The 15,722-nt window shown below is 35.2% G+C and overlaps 1 long non-coding RNA gene across 1 annotated transcript; it reads left to right on the forward strand.

Moving 5' to 3' along the window:
* The first annotated feature begins 641 nt into the window (after positions 1-641).
* LOC144711352 (uncharacterized) lies at positions 642-2,272 on the forward strand. Its single transcript, XR_013583530.1, has 2 exons — positions 642-1,127; positions 2,031-2,272. It is a non-coding gene; the product is annotated as an uncharacterized LOC144711352 (long non-coding RNA).
* Positions 2,273-15,722: the final 13,450 nt, after the last annotated feature.

Raw genomic sequence — 15,722 nt, forward strand, 5'->3', positions numbered from 1 at the left:
CTCTCTCTCTCTCTCTCTCTCTCTCTCCCCTCTGATTCTAAACATTGTCTCCGAAATCAGTCTGGCAAAAGGAGAGACTGTGTTTCAGTCCAGGCTACTTTTTTTCATTGGGCCACACCAGCCTGCATTAGAAAAAGTAAAAGGAACATCATTAAGCTTCAAATGTCATTATGTCATTGCTAATCGCGATGCCATAACGGTTTAAGTAAATAATTGGTTGGCGCCAATCATTAACCAGGTTTAATGATTGGCTATGAATAATCATTATTCCTATCCGTGGTTGGTCGCTGTTTTACGAATTGAACAGCATTATGTGGCACGGCAGAAATAAACAGGTTAAAATATTCTAAAATTCATATTAAACTAACTAAAGGCCCAAACATTATAAAGGCCCAAATATCATTTTTGACTTAGAAAAATCATATCTTTATGAATTTATTGTCAAAGACTTCCATAAAAATACATTCTGACTAAAAAAATTATATTCCATCAGAATTTGATGTCAAAGAAATCCCTAAACATACGGTTTACAAATTCAGAATATCATTATAAAAATAAATTTAATAATTGTAAGCTTGATAACATGCATATATAATCTCTACTACTAATAATAGGAATTGGTGTACCCTTTTGGACGCTGATTGGCTGAAAAGAGAGTGAGAGAGAAGAGAGAGAGTGAGAGAGAAGAGAGAGATCACTATCCCTGCTGTGGTTCAAGCTCAGTTTCAATCGGCCATGGAAATCAGGAGAAGGTGTTCGCAGAGACGCTGGTGAAGAAGCTGGTTGTTCCGCGGCGGGGCTGCTTCACGCTGCCCCTTGTCAATCTCAAGAAGAAGCCCTCCGAAGGCCCTCTCTCCATAACCGTCGCCTCCGCACGCAATCTCCTCTCCGCAGACAATGATTCCCACCCCTCCAATCTTGCCCTAGACAGGTCTCTCCAGACCTTAGTCGAGGTCGCGACCGAAGACCTCTGCAGGAGAACCAGCATCAAGCGTGGCATGCGGCCCGTCTAGGAGGATACCTTCAACGTGGTGCTGCAAACCCAGTTCGAGGCAATCAAATTCAACCTCTGCCAGTGGAAGGACAACAACGTTAAATTCAATTACCTTGAAAGCCGTGAGATCAGGGTATTTTTTTTGTTTTTGTGCTTGATCTTTGTTTTTTCCGAGATTCAGGGTGTTGGGTTTTGAAGGAAATTTGATTTTAGATTGTGACGATTTTTTCTATTTTTATTCTGTCTGCGCTAATCCCTGGTTGAGATGAATGTCTCGCTTTTTCTGTTGGGTTTTGGTTTAATGAAGCAGATATCTGTATATCAGGGTGTTTTTCTTGGATGTTTTTGTTTTTTTGTGCTTCATCTTTATTTTTGTGAGATTCAGGCATTGGGTTTTATGGGAATTCGAGTGCAGAGTATGAATTTTTTAATTTTGTCTGCCCTAATCCCTGGTTGAGATGAATGTCTCACTTTTCTCTTGGGGTTTGGTTATAATAAAGTATACATCAGGGTATTTTTCTGGCATGTGTTTGTTTTTGATGTTGATATTCGTTTTGTGAGATTAAGGGTGTTGGGTTTTCTGGGAATTTGAGTGCAGATTAGGACTTCTTTAAATTTTTTCTGCGCTAATCCCTGGTTGAGATGAATGTCTTGGATTTTCAGTTAGGTTTTGGTTATAATGAAGTATATCAAGGTATTTTTCTGGCATGTGTTTGTTTATGTTGTTGATCTTCATTTTCTGAGATTCAGGGTGTTGGGTTTTATGGAAATTCGAGTGCAGTTTGGTACCTTTTTTAGTTTTTTCTGTGCTAATCCGTGGTTGAGATGAATGTCTTGGATTTTCTGTTGGGTTTTGGTTATAATGAAGTATATATCAGGGTATTGTTCTGGCATGTGGTTGTTTTTGTTGTTGATCTTCGTTTCTGAGATTCAGGGTGTTGGTTTTATGGAAATTCAAGTGCGGTTTGACGTGGGACAAAAAAGTTAGATATTGACATCATTACCTTTTCATTGTCTTTGTGTGATCGTAATCAAGTGGGAAGAGAGATTCTTCTTTGGCGTCGGCGCCAGGAAAGGAGAGACATGGCATATATCTCCCACCGATGACCGTACGCTCCTCCACTGGTTCATGAATATTGAGTAATTATTATTATTTTTTAAATATCTCTAGGATGGTCGAGAGCTTGGGGAGAAGAGCACCTTGGAAACGGGTAGCTCCTTGGCTTGCTTTCCTTGATCGTAATCAAGTGGGAAGAGACATGGCATATTATGCTTCTCCATTTGCAGAATGTTCATAAATATGGGAAGAGCATGACAGGGGAGAGCTGGGACATTATCGGCGATGAAGATATACATTCACAAGTAACTGGCAGAGAATGAAGTAAAATAAAGTGAAATAAATGAGATTGAAGAGTAAAGAGTAACATGAAATTAAGTAAAACAAAAGAGTAACATAGAATAAATAGAATAAAAGAGAATGAAGAGTAAAGAGTAACATAAAAAAGCAAAATAAAACAGTAACATAAAATGAAGTAAAAAGAAGAGAATGAAGAGTATAGAGTAACATAAAATAAAATAAAAGAGTAACATAAAATAAAGTAAAATAAAATAGAATGAAGAGTAAAGAGTAACATAAAAAAAAAAGAATAACATAACATAAAATAAAATAAAAGAGTAACATAACATAAAATAAAATAAAATAAAAGAGAATGAAGAGTAAAGAGCGACCTATAATAAAAGAGTAACATAAATAAAATAGTAAAAAATAAGAAAGTAAATAAAGTTAAACAAAAGAGTAAAATAAAGTAAAATAAAAAGAGTAAAAAAAGGGTAAAAGAAGAGCGAACTAAAATAAAGTGAAATGAAACAAAATAAGGTAAATCAAAGTAAAATAAAGGGTGATAAATTAAAATGAAATAAAATATAGAAAGTGAAACAAAGTAAAGTAAAGTGAAGCAAAACAGAATAAAATAAATCAAAGCAAATAAAATAAAATAAAAGGCAATCAATCTTTCAAAATATTAGCATAAAGTTTTTATGGGTTGTCTAGCATTGTTTTTGAATATTGAAAAAGAGTAACATAAATAACATAACTAGCAGAAAATCACATAAAATAAAAGAGAACAGAAGAGTAAAGAGGAACATAAAATAAAGTAAAATAAAAGAGAATAGAAGAGTGAAGAAAAATAAAAGAGTAGAATAAAATAAGAAACTGTATAAAGTTAAACAAAAGAGTAAACAAAGTAAAATAAAAGAGTGAATTAAAATAAAGTTAAATAAAGTGAGTTAAAATAAAAGACTAAAAAAGGTAAAATAAAAGGGTAAATGAAAATAAAATGAAATAAAGTGAATTAAAATAAAAGAGTAAAAAAGTAAAATAAAGGGTGGATTAAAATAAAGTGAAGTAAAATGTAAAAGTGAAATAAAGAAAAGAAAAGCAAAGCAAAGTGAATAAATATAAAAATAAAATAAATTCGATGGATAAAGTGGTAATGACTGGAGAGATATTTCCAAGGAATATCAGGAGAAAATAAAGTAGTTTCTCAAGAGCGGAGAAATTACAACGCGAAAGAACAGTAAAGAATAAAGAGTAACATAAAATTATTTGTTTTTAATCAGAAGTACGGGTGGGGGGATGCGGTGGGGGACTTGAGCAGCTGCTGTCTATTCACCCCAAGCCGCGGTACACAGATAAGAGAGTGAGGCTGATCGGCTGACAAGAGAGTGAGACAGTCATGCGAGCATTGTGAGCGGGTCCCCATAGTCGATTCAATGCAAATACAAATGTAAATATTGTCAAATGAAGCAACTAAATGTGTGCTATCAGCTACCTAACTCCCATGAGTTGAGTTGTATGTGTAATTTGTTATTTCTTTCATGGCACTCTACCGTTAGATTATAATACCTGGTTTGGGTGAAATGTTCAGCCTAGACAAGGAGTGGTAAATATATCAAGATAATCTGTTATCATCTCTATATCTACATATAAATCTTCCATAAATTTTGCGTATCATTCCTGGTGAGCCAGCATAGCAGCTGATTAATCCACGCACGTACATGATGGATATCATATGGCCGTCAACCCAATCACACCACCATATTTTATTTAAGTTCATTGAATAAAATATTATGTTCATCATTATACCAGTGTGATGTTTATAATAAAGTCCATGAATACGTGTAATGCCATAGTGAATTATGGTGAGATCATAATACACTTATCACTAGTCTTTAAACATGTAGTCTAAATATTCCTATTTGATGGATAATCGAGATGGACATCAAATTATCCAGATTAAATAATACTAACTGATCCTACTTACTGAATTGATCGGCACGAATCCCTGAATGGTATTATACCTAAATGTCAATCACGTTGATTCATGTCACGATTGTATAAGTGATCCACTGACTTGAGACACCAAGGACATCTCATAAATGGATGTGATTCAAACAAGTCATAATTGGATGTTGTAAGAAGCTCATGAAGATGATTGAATGGTCAAGACGGGATCATCCGCCCTCAATATAAGAGGAGATTGACACAAGGAAGACGATGCAGCAAATCTCTGGCTAGGGTAGTGAGGACATTTGAGGAGTTCTCCAATGGTCCCTGTTATGCATCAGTACTAGTTGAATGACAAACTAGGGTTTGACAATAAACTGTATCCTAAGTCATTCAAGAGTCTTGCACTATGATGATAAATCATAAGGCCATTGGTGGATATAGTTTACTTTGTAGGGTTTTTGAGAAAAACTTGAGTAAAATATAAATAGGGAAGGGGCACTCATTTCAAGCACCCGGGCCAGCCATATATGAGAGCCCCCCTTTCTCCACTCTCTTCTCTAGTCGACCAAGGAGAGTGTCTTCATGGTGAGAAGATCTTCAAGATTTTCAAGGAGAGTTGAAGAAGAAGACGTGGAGATCCAAGCGCCTAGTGATCGCGTGGATACTTCTATTGGCCAGGCAAGTGAATAGCTTTGGACGACATCAGAGCAACAAAGTCAAGGGTGGAACAAGTTCCCCAAAAGAAACGTTTGATGTATGTTTTCAAAGATTGATTTTGAATCGATTAACACGCTTCTAGATCTTTGGAATCATGTTTTCCATGGATAAACCAAGGCACAAAACCCAATAGTACACACACGGACAACATCTCCCTAATATGCCACCATGGCAGAACTAATACCGGGATTGCTCATCTGCTAACATAGGTCATTTTCATTGGATTATACTTCCTTTAACTCATAGATATTTCCATCAAATTTACCAAATTCATCAAACATTAAAATAAAAATTTTAAAATATAATATTTTTGATAGTTTTTAAATTTTGTTAAATTACTTTGGTTCTATTTAACTACATGTAATTTGTAAAAATTAAAATCATTAGAATGTGTAAGACTATGATTTCAAAGTCAAGAATTAGATAAATTAAAGGCTGTAAAGTTCATTTACTTTCTTAGTTTATACAAAATATATAGGCCATTTAAATAAAATGTGGCAATATAAAGTAATTTATTAAAATATAATATATTTAGGGTTATGTGTAATAATAACTTATATTAAATTAACTTCAGTTAAAATAGTTAAAAAAAGATTCTAAATTGGGCAGATCTTTATATGAAAACTCAAATATAAGATAACAAGCTTACTATGCTTTTATTAAAGTCCATCTATAGGAATTTAAAAAGTGGAATAGTTGATTTCTTAATGGAAAACCACACAATAACTTCTCAAAATGTGTAATTATATTTGTCAAATTCTCTATTTTTGAACAAGGATTTATGAGATTTACAGATTGTAGGTTAAATTTATTAAGTGACTATAATTATTTTTACCTATTATTATTTAATTATTGTAAAGTTTTCCATTAAGAAATGATTATGAATGATATTGAGATATGATTATGAATGAAATTAAATGGTAATACATATTTTTATATCTTTTTTGAAAGGATACTTGACAATGAATGATATTGAGACACATCTACTTAGATAATATTATTTATTTTAAATTTATTACGAGGATATGTTAAGAAATCCCACATGCCTAATTTATTAGGAGGATATGTTAGATGACATATCCTCCTAATTTGTTTTGCTAATTCTTCGTACTAATAGTGAAAATAGTAAAAATGTTCACAGTAAAATTCAGTTAAAAGTGGTTAAAAATTATTAATTTATTATTTTTAAATAATTTTAAACTGAGAGAAGTTTATAAAATTTAAAATCATAATTAGTGGAAGAATATTTCAGAATTGGTTTTCAACTCCTTGTGGTAAAGATTCAGAAGTAGGATCACAGGCATAGCCATTGGAGTTTTAAACAAGTTGGAGAGTTTCATGATTCCTGGAATATATTTAATTAGATTGTTCAAAGACTTCCCCATCATTGATTTGGTGAAGGAAAATTGTTTTAAATTTTTATGATAGTAACATCCCTCATTTTTATAGTACTTAAATGTTCAAGTGAAACATGTTTATAAACAAGTCACACCATTTGAATTAATTATATACAAATATTCCATGCATAAACTTTAATATTCCTTAACATGCATGCATTTCCTAAATAATTAGCTTATTTTATATTAATAAATCATGAATATTGAAATACTATAAAATAAAGTAGATTAATTATATCAAAATGTGCACAATAGCATCAATATAATAAATATTAATGTGTTTCCTCCCATTTCTGGTTTCAATAGAGGTCAATATCATTATTAAGCCTGATGATAAAAACACTGATGATAATAATTTTATTTATAAAAAATAATTAAATGGTTGTGCAAAATTGGGTAAATTGAAAAATGCATCTTAAATTACAAACTACATCAATCATCATAGTTTCCCCTAAATAAAATCTCAATATGGTCCAACGCACGATGAATTGATTTTTGATAAAAATATTAAAATATAAATGATCCAGATACAAAAGAAATAATAATTAATATTATTAAAAGTTTAATTATTTTCTAGTGCATCATTATTACTATGTGAAATACAGAATGATTTAAGACACAATAGAAACAGGTCAAACCTACAAATTAAAGGAAATATAATGCAACAGGTTGTGAAAAATTCAAATAAATATAGAAACATAATAAATAAATCCAAAACAAAATCCTAAAAAGGGTAACACGTAAAATATGGATGTCAGATTTTCCGAATGATAATGCTAAAAGTTTCTATTTTTAACAAGAAGATAATAGAATGATGGGACAAGTAATGAGCCAGAAACTAGATTTTAAAATTATTGAGTTATTTTAATCATACATTTTATTTTTTAACTATAGTTAAAATGATAACATAAAAATTTTATAGTAAAAAAAGGGGCGTATAAAATGATTTATACATACTATTCTCATTTTGAAGATTTTAAGATCCACCTTACACTTTCCATGAATTAGATAATTTCAATGGCCATAAAAATCCATTTCTGGAATATTATCACATCGGTTAAATTTATGACTGGAATAGGTAGCTCTGATTCATATGTCAAATGAACCATCCAAGTGCTAATGGAGAAAGATATGAGAAAAAAGAGGTCTACAGGTTGAATATATAACAATTCATTATAAAAATATAATAAGTATAAATAACCACTATTAAACATGAACCCATCTAGGTAGAACCCTTAAATTACAAGAAACATCAATCTAAAATCTTGAATTAAAGGAATAATGAATTTTTTGGAAGATCCAGATGGATATTATGTGGCCGTCAAGGCAATCACACTGCCATATTTATTTAAGTTCATTGAATTAAATATTTGCGTTCGTTATTATTCGTGTGATGTCTTTAATGAAGTCCATGAAAACATGCAATGACTTAGTGAATTATGATGAGATCATAATTCAGTGATCACTAGTCTTTAAACATGTATTCTAAATATTCCTATTTGATGGATAGTTGAGACAGACATCGAATTATCTGGATAGAAAAACACTAGCTGATCCTACTTATGCAATAAGTATAGCTGATCTTGTAGCTATTAGTGTGGCAACACTAAGGACAAATAGTGGGTGCTCTTTGGAGAAAGAGTTCACTAAATTGATCTGTTTGAATCCCTGAATGGTATTATACCTAACTTCGATCAAGTTGATTCAAGTCACGGTTGTATAAGTAATCCATTGACCTGAGACGCCAAAGACATCTTGTGAGTGGACGACTACGTTTTGACTATGACTTATGAGCCTCTAATCATGGGATTCAAATAAGTTATAGACCGGATGTAGTAAGAAGCTTACGGAGATGATTGAGTGGTCAAGATGGGATCATCTGCTCTCGGTATAAGAGAAGATTGACTCGAGGAAGATGATGCAGAAAAATCCCTAGCCAGGGTAGCGAAGATATTGGAGAAGGCATTCTCCAATGATCCCCATTACGCATCAGTACTAACCGAATGACGGATTAGGGTTTGACGATAAACCATACCCTAAGTCATTCGGAGTCTCACGCGGATGATGGATTATACATATATGGTAACCGATGACGGTAAAGGTTCCATGAAAGAGTTCAAGACTACTCGGTATCTTCTAGAGCACGAGGTGTAGCTTGGCCCTCCACGGGCTGGAAACTTAACTTATCGATTGGGTTACATCGATCCTTATTTAAGTAATCTATATGTTGATATAGTTAATTAATAAGGTTGGTCAATAAATGTTATTGGGCCATTAAAGTTATTAACTAGAATGATACATGAGCCCAGAGGATCACACGCACAAGGTCATAAGTGCATTGGTGGATATATTTTACTTTGGAGAGTTTTTAAGAAAAACCTCAAGTGAATATAAAGAGGGAAAGGGGTATCATTTGAAGCACTCATGCAAGCCTGATTTGAGAGCCCCCTCCTTTCTTCATTCTCTACATCAACCAAGGAGAGAGTCTCCAAGAAGAGTTAAAGAGGAAGAGGTGGAGATCCAAGTGCCGAGTGATCGTGTGGATACTTTTAGAGGCCGGATGCGTGAATGGCTTCAAAATGATCTCAAGATGAGCATGCCAAGGGTGGAATAATCTCCCCAAAAAGGTACGTTCAATGTTGATTTTAAAGATCGATTGTGAATCAATTGACATGCTTCCGCATCCATGGAAACATGTTTTCCATGGACGAACCAAGGCACCAAACCCAACAGATCCTGCGTAAATAAAATATATATTAAGGAAGTTAGAGAAAAATTAATCATAGAAAACAATATAAAAAATATATATGGTAAAAAGAGAAAAATAATTAAATGAAAACACAATCTCTAAGAAAATTTGAATACTCCCATTGTAAATAGAAGTATAAAAATATGTCATTTAATTATATGGTTTGGCAAAAAAGCTGAAAGCATGGATTAATTAACCCTAATAGTTCTAGGAAAAATAATTAGATCATGTTTACATATGTAATATTTTTACTTGTTATGTTTAACAAACAACTTATATGTGACTACTACATGGGACGACAGAAGAGTATCATAAATTCAAATTTTGCTTTTTGATTAGTAGTATCACAATATCTCTCATTACATTCCCTTAGTGATGTACACAGTATTTTGGTTTTAAATAACATTCTATAACCTATTTATAATTCTCATTTTATCTGAATTCTTTATTCATGAAATTGTTATTAATATAATTTATATCTCAAATTTATTTCTAAGCTATAATTTTGAGTAGAAAATAATATTCAAAACTCCGCAGCATAGTGATATCCATGTTGTTCAACTAAAAGAGAGAAAAATCCCTTACTTCCAATTTTTAGCAAAACATTCCCAGAAAATTTAAAAGTATATTGCCTAATTTGGGGAAGCAATCGTCTAATCAACTCATTATTTCTTAAGAGCCATCATATTTTATTTTAATAATCCTACTGAGATAAAATGAATCTATGTCCAGTTCTAAAAAGCACATAAAATTTTAAAAAAATTAAGCAGGGGGTAAACTAATGAAGCCCAAATAAAGGTAATACTTTTTAAATTTTTTTTTTTGTATGAAAGCCATGTAAAATAATATTTTTTATGAACTAGAGCGAATTGATTCTAGCTATATCTATTACTCTACCATTATTCTTTCCTTATTCTAATTATAACCAGAGTATATATTTAACTTGAATTGTAATTTAATAAAATAAGTATAAGTTATCAAGTGAAGAAAGTTTCATCCATCTCTTTTCATTTACACATATTCACTTTCAAATTTTGCACCTTTTTGGTGTGACCTATTCTCAAGTTCATATATAATAGAGTCCACCTTCTGACATACCTTTTTTAACATGAAATAAAATTAGTATATCCATACTAAAAGTGTTGCTTTTTTATTAGCTAAATGATTGAAAAAAATTGCCATTGATTTTACTCATCCTTCATGGGTCATCCTTATTAAAGGTATTTAGTAATTATACTTAATCTTAGTGATTTAATAGGCTCCACTAATAACTCCAACAAACTTAACAAGACTTGTCATTTTGTAATCCTATTTTGAAAAAAAAATGATGGGGTAAAGGACTTATACAGATGATTAAATACAAGGGAAGATGTATGGGGCAGAATGGTCACAATAATTGAGTGAAATCTGAGACTAACTGGCACATGTAACTGTTCTTCAGTTAAGCCCTGTGAAGGCCTAATAATATATTTCTACATCTTATAAACAGTATTTTTTGTCATGGTACTTCATTAGGGGCCAAAGTGATGATCCAATGTTCAAAAGAAAACCCACGTGGTTGCCTCTGCGAGAAGTTAATACTATAATTTATGGTGAACCATCGGAAGAAAAAAAAAGGGAAAGCATAAAAATTCTTTCATTAAATATTCAAATTCAGGAGTATAGTTTGCTGTATTGACCATTGAAAATAAGATCAATGAGAAGCAAATTTAAGGGATCCATGCCCTGGATAAAAGTTATTTTACCCCTTATATATCTTCCTACATTTGGAGGAATAAGGTCCTATGATGATGAATCATATGTGAGTTTCCTTGTTGATTTATCAAAAATATTTCTTGAAATTTCAGTAGAACCAAGTCTACATGAAATGTTAATACATGGGTGAGTTATTCTATCACACCATTTGTATGAATATGATCTCTTACTCTTAATCATAATAATTTAAAAATACTCATCTTATCCTCTTCTTGCTATTCTCATCTCTTATTTATTAACTCCATAATAACAAGCTTCTTTCATAAGATCATAAATATCTTGAGCTTGAAAAAAAATCAAAAATCTCATTTATGGTATCCAAAATATTTCTCTTCTCTACCACTGGATTTGGATATCTTAGTCATTAGATGTCACTGCCTATGTTATAGAAGCACCATCTACAAGCCCAGATTCTGACACATAGTGCGCATAACAATTTGGTTTATTTCATGGTTGGAGAATAACACATATTTGGTTTAGGTAGATGACGAGTCATTAATCATGCTTGCAAATCGACATTTCTTAAGGGGTTTATGAAGTCCTATAATGAAGTGAACCTGCATTTTTATGTTAAATTCCATTTTCATGCAATTATTCAGTCATGACATAAATTGTCATTTTTAATGAGTTTTTGCATTAATAAAAAATATTAAGAAATTTTTTGATTAAATAGAAAGAAAGTAAACAAATAAAAAATTAGTAAGAGAAAAATATTAATAAAAATATACATATGATAATAAAAAATGGGCCCCTAAAGAGCAACCAAGGCTCAGCCAAGGCTGGCGCACCGCAGGCACCACCTGCAGCGTCAGCCAAGGCCGCAACTACAGTCGGCACCTATAGCGCACAGGCTCAACCCAAGATGACCCTCAAAGCAGGCCTAAGGTATTATCAGCCAGCGCCCAAGGTAAGTGCGAGTTTAATTTAATTCATCAAGAAAAGATTAGCAAAACTTATATACCACAACGTATTTATAAAACCAGCATATTGGGATTCACAAAGCGGCGCCTCTCAAACGAGATCAGGCCGGGCCAATGATGGCAAGAGAATGACTGTGGCCCATCGGGCCATGATCTAAAGAAAAATACACTTAAATTTGACCGAGCTTCGTGCCAACCTAGCCCGAAGGCCATATCGAAATGGGCCCTACTTACACGCAGTATTATAATCTTGACCGTCGATCTTCCTTGGGAAGATTGAACGGTCAAGATTGTCTTTTAATTTAATTTAATTTTTCTTCACTTTCAGGTGACAACTCAGCACTGAACACCGACGTGGACGAATCAAAGATAGATATGTGGGCGTTGGAAGTTGACTTGGAGGAGTTGATGGAGCAGGTCCACCGGATATACGGAGAGTCTACGACTACGACTTAATTGTAGCTGTTGAATCCTCACATAGAGGATCGGATGGTCGAGAGCAATCTTGACCGGTTTCTTTTTCCCGCTGCCGTCTCAGCTGCTGGAGACTACACTCCGGCAACGAAAAGGCGGATTACTGCCGATTCGTCGCCGGAGATGACGCCGGAGTGGTCCCATACCGGTCAGGAAGATCTTTGGACCATTCCTGACCTATAAAATGGCTGCAAGTTGCCGGAAAACTATCATTGGCCGCCAGAATTCCGAATCAACATTTTGAAACTTAATCGCCGGAGGAGAAGGTCCTCCATCTTCGTTTCTTGTTTCGTGGATCTCTCGGTCAACGGCTGTGACAGAGCCGTTACCTGAAGGGAGATTATTGGTGGAGAGGAGTCGAAGAAGTTGAAGAAATACTTACCTAAAGGACGACGTGACTGGGGAAGGGTCTGGAGCCGTTGGCGACTCTGAGCTCGTGGAAAAATCCGATAAGTACACGTCTTATCAAGAATTTTAGTTGATCTAATAGAATATTACTCAAGTATTGAGGCATTATCCTCAATGCATTACTTGAAATCAAAGTTGTTCGACTTACAGCAAAAGGTAGAAAAAGAACTGGAAAATCTTTTAGGCATTACTTCGAGTACTTAGTGGGCCTGTTTTCTAAGTGATCCTTAAACAACCATTTTAAATACTTTTGACCCAATTAAAAATCTATAGAAAGATACAATAAACTCTTGGAAGATATACTTCTAATATACATCCATACTCTGATAAAATACCTTAAAAATTCTATCTCGTTCCTCATAAAAAATCATAAAATCTCAAATCCTGTTTTAGACATTTTAACAAACTCTTTGACTTAAATGTTTGACCCTGCTTTTTCTCCTATAATTCGACCTCTAAAAATTCTACAAAAATTTCCTAAAATCATTAACATATATCTTCTACCTATCTATTTTTTCCTTTATAAATGACCATTAAATTCTTCCTTAGTTTCACTTAGAGATTACAACAAAGACCTAGTGGTGTTTGTTGACCCTCCTACTCATTAGTTAATTCTACTTCTAAGTGCCAATCCCTGTGGAGACAACCTTACTAAACACTATACATATCTGAGTAAGTTTACAAAATAAAATTTTATTTGATCGAAGAGAAAATAACAATGACAAAATTAGACCCATTTTCACATTCATTAGTAGACAAAGTATGAAGTAATAAAGGAGAACTAAATTTGGTTCTTAAAAGTTTCACTAAATCAAATCAAAGTGACTAGATAAGAAGTGGTGTTTGTACCTATGGAATGGGAGAGAAATGATATACTGATGGACTGCATCCAAAAGATGCCAATGAATCATCAGGAGAGCCATCATTGCCGTTAGTAGCATAGCCTCCAGTCTGTGTCCAGCCCAACTGGCATGCCAAAGCATCCGTAAAGACGCCTGGGTGTAAATACCCCAGGTAGAGCACGTCCGTGCCTATATCTTCGTGTTTTTGTTATCTGTTTTTGTTGATTTAGTTTCTGTCTTGTGTTTGTCACGACGAGTACTCCTACTCGTCGTGACGGGTCCATATCATTTTAATTTCGTATCATTTTATCTCTTAGTTTTCTTATTTTCAGATCTCAATCAAAAGAGGAGAATAGGGAGGAGGAAGAAGAGAGGGGGGAAGAAGAAGAAGAAGAAGAAGAAGAAGAAGAAGAAGAGGAAGAGGAAGAGGAAGAGAAATTATCAAATTGAAATCCCGCCCACCGATCCTAGAACATGACTCATAGCGTGGAGTTCATTGCCCTGCAACCGTAGAGAAAGAAAGGGAACATTGCGGCATCCCTCTTACCAGGAGATCCTTCGACTGTTCTGGAGCACTGACTTGCTGATTGGGTCATTCCCACGGTATTGGAGCAGGACGCCCTGATAAGTCAGTGTCTTAAGTCCTGGAAAGTAACTGCCGCTTTGTTAACGCGAAAAGATCCACGACGATCAACTAAGAACCATTGGGCAAGCTGGTCCAATGGAACGCACGCACGGCGTTGGATTCCACAGACAGAATCAACCTCTTTGGCCAAGGATATTCGACATCAGTGGAGTCTCGTGGGAGTCTGGAACTGATCGCCAATACATCACCCTTCGTTGTGCCTACTGCTGTCCTGCAAAGGTGAAAAATCAGAGAACTCTTTGCGGCCGAATGACATGACCCAGTTGTGGTCTGAACATCACCGACTGATGGGAAATTAGTCTGAGTCGTGAGAATTGGCCGCGATTCAACATCTCCGTCCGATCAGTGAACACTAGACAGTCGGTTGATGCCACTCCTTTCTGGTCAATGCATCCTTAGAATGAGGAAAAGACAGGTCATTGACGCTCCATTGGAAATCTTCCAAACGGCCTGGTGACGCAGCTTCCCCTTCCCACAGCACTTTGAAGGATTCCCCAACGTGGACATTGGATCATCACTCCGGGGCATTTCCGGTAGTGTTTGATCCCTCAAGCGGGAGCTGTTGGTATGCACCTGATAGGCGCGCTAAGTCTTTGGCATCGGTTGTGTGCCATCTCCCAGCCCGAAGGTCTGAAGGTACTGTCTGATTTTGCTCACAGCACCTCGGACGTCTCGAGCCCCCACACGGACCGCTCGGGGGTCCACTACGTTGGCCCGCCACTAGTTCGCATCCGTGGCCTGCCCAGTCCATACTATTCCACGATTCGGACGCATACTTCAGAACTAATGAGTGCTTGAGCCATACTACCACCGGTCCACTTGCTCCCCTTCATCCTGCCTCTGAACTCCACCATTTGCTCCTGCACTGCACTCCGGTTGCTGATCGAGCTACGCTGGCATCACTCCCCTACACCTGCCCACACCGGCTTGCGTCCAACGCAGACACCGATGATGAATGCCCTACCGACGAGGTACGCCGTTCCATTTGCACGTCAGTTATATTACTTTCTACAGTATATTTCTACAGTTAGATTAGGTGAGAGATTATTGAGAAAACTACGAGTTGAGCGTCTTCCTAGGTATGGAACGAGCCCCCCCGTTACGTGCGAGCCCCTACAGAATTATTTTTTTTGGCATCGTAGTCGCCATCGTCGCTCCGACGGGGATCAGAAGGTCACCATCATCATCATTGGTCGCCCGCCTCGGAGCTCGGAGTTCGGTAGAAATCCCACTCGTCGGCCCCGCACGTACACCCCACCTAGGTCACTTGGATCACGTACTTACATTCACTCTATTGCATTATCCGTCGAACGATGCCTTCAACGACGTCCGACATCATATACTCGACACTTAGATTTCATACAGCTTAGGTAGCTGTAAATGCTGGCCCAGGGATATCTAGCCTTTATCTGTGAAAACCCTACCCCAAGCTTCTGTAAGGGTGTTGTAGCTAAAACACTTGTAAATAGGGAAGAATGAGATATCAACAAAGTATTTTTTTAATGAAGCTCTAAATCGAAATACCCCATAT

Source organism: Wolffia australiana, chromosome 13, assembly GCF_029677425.1.
Source record: "Wolffia australiana isolate 7733 chromosome 13, ASM2967742v1".
Classification (NCBI taxonomy): domain Eukaryota; kingdom Viridiplantae; phylum Streptophyta; class Magnoliopsida; order Alismatales; family Araceae; genus Wolffia; species Wolffia australiana.